Raw genomic sequence first — 9,989 nt, forward strand, 5'->3', positions numbered from 1 at the left:
TATATATACATAAAATTAGTACACAGAAGCACTTTGGATAAAGGCTCTCAGGTTCTTTTAGGGAAGGACACTGCACTGCCAAAAACTCATCCAATATATCTTTCTCTAGCTTTCTCCAAAAAGACCTGGGCTATTTTTAAAGGTGACAGTGCATTAAGAAAGGGAAAATTATCATACAATTCAGGTATTACCTGAAACTGGCTCTGAACTGCTACTAATTCTTAAAGACACAAAATGCCACTGTGACCCTTCAATCTGATGGGAGAGTTTTGGAGATCAGAATATTAATGATGTTTAGGTTGGGTTTGTCTCATAGATGGTTGTCCCCAAATCCACTGTCTGGTTGTTTTCCAGTTATAGAATGCTTAATAGGGGTAGACATCCCAGAAAATTCCCAGAATACTTATATTGGTTCCTTGATTTATGAATTAAGGACCTATACAGTGAAGGGTCCAAGGGAAAAGCTTCTAGAATAGTCTTTATCTACAAACATAGTAAACCAATGGCAATACTTCATTCTCGGAAGGGTTTCATAATTAGTGCTACCATCAGAAGCTTAAGATTGTAGAAATGATAATTTCTAATAAAGTCCCAAATCAAATCTCCTATCTAGCCTGTGCAGAAGAAGATAGATGTTGGAGAATTACTTAATCAGTGGTTAAACAAATTGCAGCAGCTGTTCAAGGTATGGTTTCTTCACTGGAGCAGATCAAAACATTCTCTATTGCACAGTTATTGATTTGGTGAATGTTTCTGCCTTTCTACCTGTTACAAAAGACCCCCCAAAACAGTGAATTTTCATTTGGCATATCCAGCAATACACCTTCCCCATCCTACTTTCAGGGCTATAGTAACTTTCCAGCTATCTGCCATAAACAGTCTGAGGGACACTGATTGTCTCTACATTTCATCAAACATCCCATTCCTCCACTACATCAATGATATGTAATGTTTGTACCTGATGAGCAGAAAGTAGTAACTACTTTAGGCTCTGGTAGGTTACATGTGTATCAGATGGTAATTGTATTTCCACAAAATTTTAAAGACCTATATCTCAGGAAAATGGTCCGGGGTATGTTAAGATATGTCCTTCAAAGATAAGGGACACGTTGTTGTATCTGACACCTTCTCCTATGGAAAAAGAAGCTCAATATCTCTATTTCATGGGCTCCTTGTGATTATATAGATAACATATATCTCATTTATTGAGTAACTTGAAAGTCTGCAATTTCTAGTGAGGTCCAGAGGAAGATTCAGTCGTGGGCCATGTGAACTGGCAGAAACTAATGGTACTTGAAATGTCTGTGGCAGACAGAAAAGTTTTATGGAATTTTTATCAGGACCCTACAGGTAAATCACAGTGCAAACATTTAGGATTTTGGAGTATACCATGTCATCCTTTTCAGATAACAATTCCCCTTTTGAGAAACTTCTAGCTTGCTACTGTGTCCTAGAAGAGCCTGGACTACTGTCATGGGTTATCAAGTTACAATGTAACCTGATCTGCCCACAAGAAGTAAGGTGTTGTCTGACTTATTAAGCCATAAATTTGGGTATGCAGAGCTTTGTTCCACAATTAAGTGGAAGTGGTTTATAGGAGATCAGGCTTGAGCAAGTCCTAAAGGCATAAGTGAATTGCATCTACAAGTGACACAGATTCTCATGGTGTCGATTCCTCTTACATTAAAAAATTTTTTTTCTTCCCACACTTATGGCTTAATGGTAGGTTCCTTCTGACCAATACATGGAGGAAGAATATTTCTGGGATTGGATTCCATGTAGTTCTATATGACATGCTGACACTACCCCAAATAACTAATATCTTGGTTTAGACGAATCATGATTGGAAAATTGGTGATAAGGTGGTCTACATAAGTGGTATATGGATGAATGTCTCTATATGGGCATATAGTATAAAGATATTTGTGTCCCATGTGAACGCTCAGTAAAGAGCACACTCTAAACAAAGGAGAATCTTAACAACTAGGTGATTGAGATCACTTGTTCTGTGAATGTCAATCAGCCTTTTTCACCCATTACCTTGTTCTTGCCCAATAGATGCATGAATAAAATGGTTATGGGTTTAGCAAACTGGATTTTTACTTACTAAAACCAATCTGGTTAGAGCCATTGTTGAATGTCCAACCTGCCAATAGCAGGGCCAACATTTAGCTCCAACACAGCATTACTCCTCGGGAGGATTAATCCTATGGAAAATTGGATTACATTGAATCACTTCCACTGTATGAAGGACAGTGCTTTGTTCTTTTTTATTGGAATAGAGATTTTCAATATGCATTTGTTTCCCCTCCCCAAAATGCTTCCACAAAATCTACCATCCATGAACTTTCAGATGCCTTTATTCACTGTCATGGTAACTCACACAGCATTGCTTTTGACATGGGAACTAAATTTACAAGAAGTAAAATACAAGATTGGCTCATACTTGTGGAATTTACTGATCTTATCCTGTTCTCCATCACTGGGACACAGATGACTTGACATTGTCATTTTTTTGAATGGCTTTTTTCAATAATCAGTTATAGCACCAGCTGGGTGGCAGCACTTTGTAGGTTCAAGTCATGTCCTGTAGGCTATAGTATATGCTCTGAATCAGTGATTGATTCACTGATAAAATATGGTGTTGTTTCTTCCAAAGTTAGGATTCCCAGATCCATGAATGAAATATTAGAAATGGGAATAGCTTTTCTCAGGGTTATATTTAGCATTCCACTAACAATTTTTTTTTTTTGGCTTCTGTCCCTGTAACTTTGGGTTTTCCTCGTTTAGTGCTCTCCCCTGCTCCATATCCAGTACTTCCTCCTTAATGCCAGCTATATTTGACTTTTCATGTGATGGGTTACCTAAATTTTATATGCATCTACTTGGGCATAATGCTTAAGAGACACAAAAACCAAAGAGAGAATGATACTGTATTTTGAACATCTCCTTCACTTTCTGCACCCTACTCTTCTCAATGACCAAGAAACCTGGGTTTAAAAATTGGTGATATCCATGAAAAGGCATAGACTATATTATCATTTGATCTCCATCACTGGTCATAACTTAAGCCAAGGGCTCTCCTTTTCCTCCTAGCACAAAGCCAAAGATACTTCAGTACTTTGGGTTTGAGATACTAAGTGACCCCATTTAGTTTGAACTTGTGTTTTCCCTTCCCAGGTTGAGAGATAGAAAAAAAAAAAAAACACAACTTTTTTCTTTTCCTTTTCTTGATTTTTCAAGACAGCTGGACTAGTGCCCAGTTATATTGGCAAATCACACCCCTAATTTATGCAGAAGATGATAAAGCCTCATCCTTGCTGATTTTTAGTGCATAGAAGCATATGGAATCAGAAAGTGCCAGACCCAGCTTTGCACTCCAGGAATGTGTGGGAAGGCTTACCAGCACTTATGGGGTGAAGAAAAAGGAGACATGAGTGAAACTCATAAAACAGTCTAAGTTTTCTTTCATTACTCTCACTTTTGGGTATTTTAGGATATATTTCTGAAAGGAATATATATATGAAAAAAATAAGAATAATACATTGCTTAAAATGTACTAGGCATCTTGCTATTTAAAGGGATTTCTTTATTATTTAGGATTGTTTTGTAAGTCTCTCTTTAAAAAAATCCAATATATATTATCCCCAATGTTTTTTATTGCCATTTTTCTTTCTATATCCACAAGAATCTCATAAGATTAGAATGTAGTTGAGTACTATTTTATTCAATAAAAATTTTTAATTTAATTTTGAACACTAAAAAATGAGGACTATAACTAAGGTGAGATTTTATTTTCTACTTTAAATACAATACTAATTTCTTTAATGCTCTAACTGGTGAAATACACACCACAGAGGAAGTCTTTGATTTCCCTGCACACATTTTCACATTATACTCTCTTGTATTTGTTATAAACATTCAACTGTGCCCATTCTTTCAGCACCTATTAACACTCATTCTCAGAACATCAACTCTCTCCATATTTGAAGTCGATGAGAGCTCTGGTTAATGGGGCAAATTATTCCCTGGAGGTTACACCCAGTCTTGTCCTAGAAATAAATTTAAATATGTTGCTATAGTTCTAAGTATTAAGCAAGTTTTTATTAAAACAAATGTTCCTATCCACTCAAGTAGACAATAGCACTGAGCTTGAATAAGGAAACATAGAAAGCTCTAATCAATCAAGACAGAACTTTCCAGATTAAAATGATTCTTTTAGTCTACCTATTTATACACATTTTTATGTAAAGTGATATATATATATATATATATTACCACAAACATGACATATACTTGCAAAAATCATAGTGAAATTCTGTGGTATTAAAATATATTACCATTCATCATTATTTATTCATTTATAGTTAAACATCTATTATTTGCTTTCTAGTATACATTTTCCTCTCTTCTGCTAACAACTTTCCGATTTTCCTCCAGAAAATATCCCCATTACCTTTTCAACGCTTTGCGCTATGGGGGACTCCTCCTCCAGTTCAAGAATGAAGCAAGTGACCCAGATCTCCACCAATTAGCACATGACATTCCTATGGTTGTAGTGATTGGCCAGGGATGGTCACATGATCCCCAAAGTCATTAAGATGCAATGATGCTTTTTTTGGATGTGCTGATAAAGAGTCTGTTTTTCCTTTTGGAGATGTACCTTAGAGGATTAGTAACTACTGCTGCTGCAGTCATTTTGAAATCATGTAGAAAATGGAGCCAACTTCAAGGTAGCATCTCCAAAGAAATACAGGTAAAGAAAATGACTTTTGGTACCATCATTTGAGTCATTTGAGCCTTGAATGAAAATAAGCCTGAATATCTATGCCTGGACTCCTTAGTTATTTAATACAATAAATCTTCCCCCCACTCCTTTTATAGCTTAAGTTGTTATTAACAGCAGAAATAATTCTAACTGGTACATTCATCAAAATTAATGGCAGAGCTCTTGGTTCTAGGGATATAGATGGATATAAAACACTGTTTCTGATTTTAAGGAATTCACAGTCCTTGCGGGAACACACACACACACACACACACACACATACATTATTCCAACTTATTAGAGTTATTCATGGAGTAATGAGGAAACACATGTTGGGAAGAGAGCAGGCCAGAGAAGGCTTCCTAGAAAAGTGATATATGAATTAATTCTTCAAGAAAGTACACATTTAATTAATTAATTAATCTCTATTTTAAAGTTAAGATTTTTTTTTTTTTTAGAGAGAGAGTGTGCGAGCATGGGGGGAGAGGCAGGGGGAGAGGGAGAGAGAGAATGTCAAGCAGACACCCTGTTGAGTGTGGAGCCCCACTTGGGGCTCCATCTCACAACCCTGAGATCATGACCTGAGCTGAAATCAAGAGTTTGAAGCTTAACTGACTGAGCCACCCAGATGCCCCAGGAAATACACATTTAAATAAAATTGGCAGGGTGTCTACCTAAATTTTATTTTCTCTCAAAACAGACTCTGACACAAGGATTTGGGTACAGTAATTTATTTGGAACGTAATTCTAAGCACAAGTGAGGGAGTGGGGGAAATGAGCTAGGAATGGGGGAAAAAAAGCCAATAAAGCATGCATTAATGAGTTAATTAGTATGGGTACCTGAGACTCAGTCCTATTGGTGATGCTTTGAGCATCAGTCAGGGAGGTCAGGACATATATCCATGACCCCTGTTGTCTTCCTGATTGAGTATTGCCTCTTGGGACTTTATCTCTCCTGCACTTCTTGGTTTCACCTGTGTGTGGTGGAACACCTGTGATACTAGAGAAAGTCCTCAGAGAGAATAATGCCTCAGAGAGGCATGGGCTGTCAGTATGCTTCGAACCAGCAGCAGGTAAACTAAGGTGAGCCTAAGGGATATGGGGTAAGGTATCAGTCTGCATGTGCTACAATTCCCGTTTTCTGTGTGAAGTCCTCCCCTTCCTATAATTTCCACAAATTCCCAGAGATTTATATTCTTGTGCTTTTAGTTGGTTCTGAGTTCCCAACTCCAGTGAACTATTTCTTTATAGCTATTTTCTTCCTCCTGTTTTGTGCCAACCCTACGTGGAACTCAGCCATTTATCTTCAAGTTCCTCTGAAAACTTATAGAAGGCATTTTGCAGGGTGTGTTTTAATGGGCATGTGTGTGTGTAGCACAATCTTCAGAAGATGAGGTCAATGGGAGAGTTTTCATCTCTGGAATAAAAATATCTTAAAATTTAGTATTTCACATTCTTAGCCTTGAAAAACTCATAGATCACTATCCTGGGCTGGGTTCCTTAGTAGAGCCTGAGACTAGGTTTCTTGGGCAATGATTTTTTAGGGAATGGCTCCGGTGTAATCTGTAAGGGAACGAAGAAAGCAGGATAGGACAAGGGGAAAAGTTAGACAAAAACATGGATTCAACTGATCCCACAGTGAGCTCTAGAAAATGGCCCTACATTAAATGGCCTTGCTAAGGACAAGGAACTAGGCTTTTTGTACCTCTGTGTTAGTCAGCTGCAGGATACTTCTGGGAGGAGGGTATAACTTCTCAGGTATTTCTGTATTGGTGCCTCTATGATTAATAGGCAATTTTCAGAAGGGTGCAGCTGTGAGCTGTTAGCAGCCAATGCTTGCAGAAGCTGGGGGAGGGGTGCACCTGCATTTGCTTGTCGAAGGGGATATGGTGGGACACCAACAACTTCTATGGCCACTCTGTTCTGGCAATTTCTCACTGGACAGACTCTTCCATCGGTGCTGGCCTTCTGCAACAGTGCTTATTTCCAATTCTCTCTCAAGACTCCCTTGCTTCTCCACTGTCTGGCCAGTCCTATTGCTTCTAAATACAAATCAACATTTGATAGTATACAAAACAACTGACTCTCAATATCCTTCTAAAATAAGGACTGTCTCTGCCTACCCAAAGCCTCAGACATGTGCTCAGTTCAACAAAGGGCTATTTGCTTGACATTCTGATTCTTGTTTAGCTTCATGGAAAAGCTCACAGAGACCTTGAAGTTTTAGTCTTCATGTCCTTTATCCCTTATCAGTGCTATAGTTTAGCACTGAAATGAATGCCTGCATTAACAAAAGAGCCTATAGTCAGTTTGATTTTAAACAGCAGTGATTTTATCTACAAAAGATGAATAGCAACTAGATAAGGAGACAACTTGCTTTTGGTGGATAAAGCATCATGCCTAAAGGTATTGTATAGAAATGACCAAGGTAAACTTAGGAAACGGGCAAAGAATTCAGTTTGGTCTCAACTCAAATCGTAAAGGGACACAGCAACCATGTGAAATGAGTTGCAGAGGTAAGTAGGTAGGGGTCATAGCTTTAACGTGGAATATGTGACACCAAAGAGTTTAGACCTTGCCCTGAAAACATGATGCAATCTTCAGGTTGACACTGAAGAAAGACCATTCTCTTAACTTCCCTGTGAAGTATGGGCTTGAGAAGGGCAACACTGGGGCAGGGACTTCAGTTATTAGTTTTTCCACAAAAACATGAAAAATAATGCCACTTCTGAATGAAGATTATGACGATAATGATGAAGAGAATGGTAAGTGGAGAGAACATTTAAAAAGTAAAAAGGATAGGGTCAGATGATGGATAGAATACAAATAAGAAAAGTTAGTACTCAAGAAAGATTATCAGCTTCTGGGCTTGCATACCGTCATTTGCTAATTCTCTCCTTCCCTATTTATTTAGTTGTTTCTACTCTCTCAATAAACAAAAATGGTATTATGCTTTACATATTGTCTTGTAGCCTATCATATCATGAACATCTTTCATTATAAGAAACATGGTATAAAAATATCAATTTACATAATTGCTCAGTGTTTCATAGTACAAATATAGAATAATACATTTAATCTTATTATTGACATTCGATTCTTTATTGTCTTTAAATGTTACAAAGCATATTGTTATAATTATCTTTAAAAAGAAACATTTATTCATGTTCTTATTATTTGAGGATATTTCTAGAAAGGGAATTGCTGCATTTTTAAGGCTTCTGATAAACATTGCCAAATTGTTCTTCAGAAGGTTTATGTCTTAAGATATTCACAAAATCACCTACTTTTTGATTTGAAGTGTTTTAGAAATTCCACTCTGTGAAAGAAGCTTTCTCATAATAAGGTAAGCTCTAGTGGCATAAATTTAAATGTTTTTGTGGCTACTTCTACTTTTGCCTAATTTGTACATACATATTTGAAGCACTAGAGATTTTTATGGTTCTAGTGAGAACTATTGTCCTTTGCAATCCTGTATGTCACTATTGGTTTTCCTTTTGGGAAAATAGAAAATAATCTCAAAAGTCAACTTCAAAATTTATTTGTATAGTATTTATTAATTAATTGATAATTAGTAAATTTGTTTATCCACTATTCAACAACTCAACAAATATTTATTGAAAACTCATACTTATTCTGGGTAATGTGGATAAAACTACCCCCTCATTCAGGTAGTTTAGATTCAGCCAGTAATCATGATGTTAATGATGATAATAACAGGACCTGATATTATGTGGTGCTTCCTATGGGTCAACACTGTTCTTCAAGCAATACTACAAAGCAATTAAGATTATTATCCTCATGAAGCAGACAAAAAATAAGGTATTTCAATGAAACATTGTATTAAACTGCTGTAAGTCACAGCGTGCATTGGAGGAACTTCCAACAGTGTTGCAAGGGTGGGTCTTAGCACAGGCTTCTTGGATGAGTAAATATCTAGTTTTTTTTTAGATTCTAGTTTGTTTTTAGATTCCACATATAAGTGAGATCATGCAGTCTTTGTCATTGTCTGACTTGTTTCACTTAGCTTAATGCTCTCAAGCTCTATCCATGTTGTCACAAATAGCACGACTTCCTTTCTTTGTGGCTGAATAATATTCCATTGTGTGTGTATATTTATATATTTATTATTATATTTTTAATGCTTTCATTCATCAGTGAATACTTAGGTTACTTCCATATCTTGGCAATTGTTCATAATGCTGCAATAAACAGGGGGTATAGATATCTTTTTGAGATAGTGTTTTTGTTTGTGTATTGATGGATAAATACCCAGAAGTGGAATTGCTATCAATGTTAATTTTTTAGTTCTTATATTATTTAGCATCTTTTGGAAATTTCAGACCATTCCCTATTCCTTCCCATTTAAAAGTTTCTGCGAGGGATGCCTGGCTGGTGCAGTCGGCTAAGCATCTGACTCTTGATTTTATCTCATGTCCTGATCTCAGGGTTGTGAGACTGAGCCCCTCATCCTGCTCTGTGCTCAGCGTGGAGTCTACTTGAGATTCTCTCTCCCTCTCCTTCTGATCCTCCTACTCATGCTCTCTCTCTCTTTAAAATAAATAAAAACTTTTAAAATAAATAAATAAATAATAAATATAAAAGTTTCTGCTATTCATCTAATCATGTAAACCAGAAATCTGCAAATCATTCTGTAACTTACATTCCCCCACCCATCTCACCTATAAACTCTTGTCTTATTCTCTTTCTTTTTTTTTAAGTTTTTATTTTAATTCCAGTAACTTAATTGTTCCCTTTCAGTTGTGTGTCTATTTTTCCCACTGGACAAACCAGTGGGCCCTATTTGGTGTAATTTCTAGGCCAGTCTTAATTGGCTATCACAATCTCCAGACTTTCTCACCCAGAGGTGTTAGAATTAAGACTCATAGCCATGATTTGGAGCAAATCACCCAGCTGAGGTACTTCCATTGTTTTGAAAAGCTTTATTTTCATTGCATCTGAAAACTGGTGAATTAGAGATAAACCACATATTCAGTTCTCATTAACTCCTCTTGTGCTGATATATCTGGTTAATTCTACTGGCTTATAGGAAAACTTGGGTTGGGGTCTTTTCTCTAGCACATCAACACTATTTAACTTTGGGAGAGACATTCAAGCTCTAGGGTTAGTTTCTTAAATGTAAATTTGGGCTAATAATAGTCCCTATCTTATAAGATTATTTTGAGGATTAAATGAACTAATGCATATAAAACACCTAATT

Source organism: Eumetopias jubatus, unplaced genomic scaffold (genome assembly GCF_037043125.1).
Source record: "Eumetopias jubatus isolate StellerSeaLion01/CBP00866 unplaced genomic scaffold, mEumJub1_p1.0 scaffold_4, whole genome shotgun sequence".
In the NCBI taxonomy this organism is placed as follows: Eukaryota; Metazoa; Chordata; class Mammalia; order Carnivora; family Otariidae; genus Eumetopias; species Eumetopias jubatus.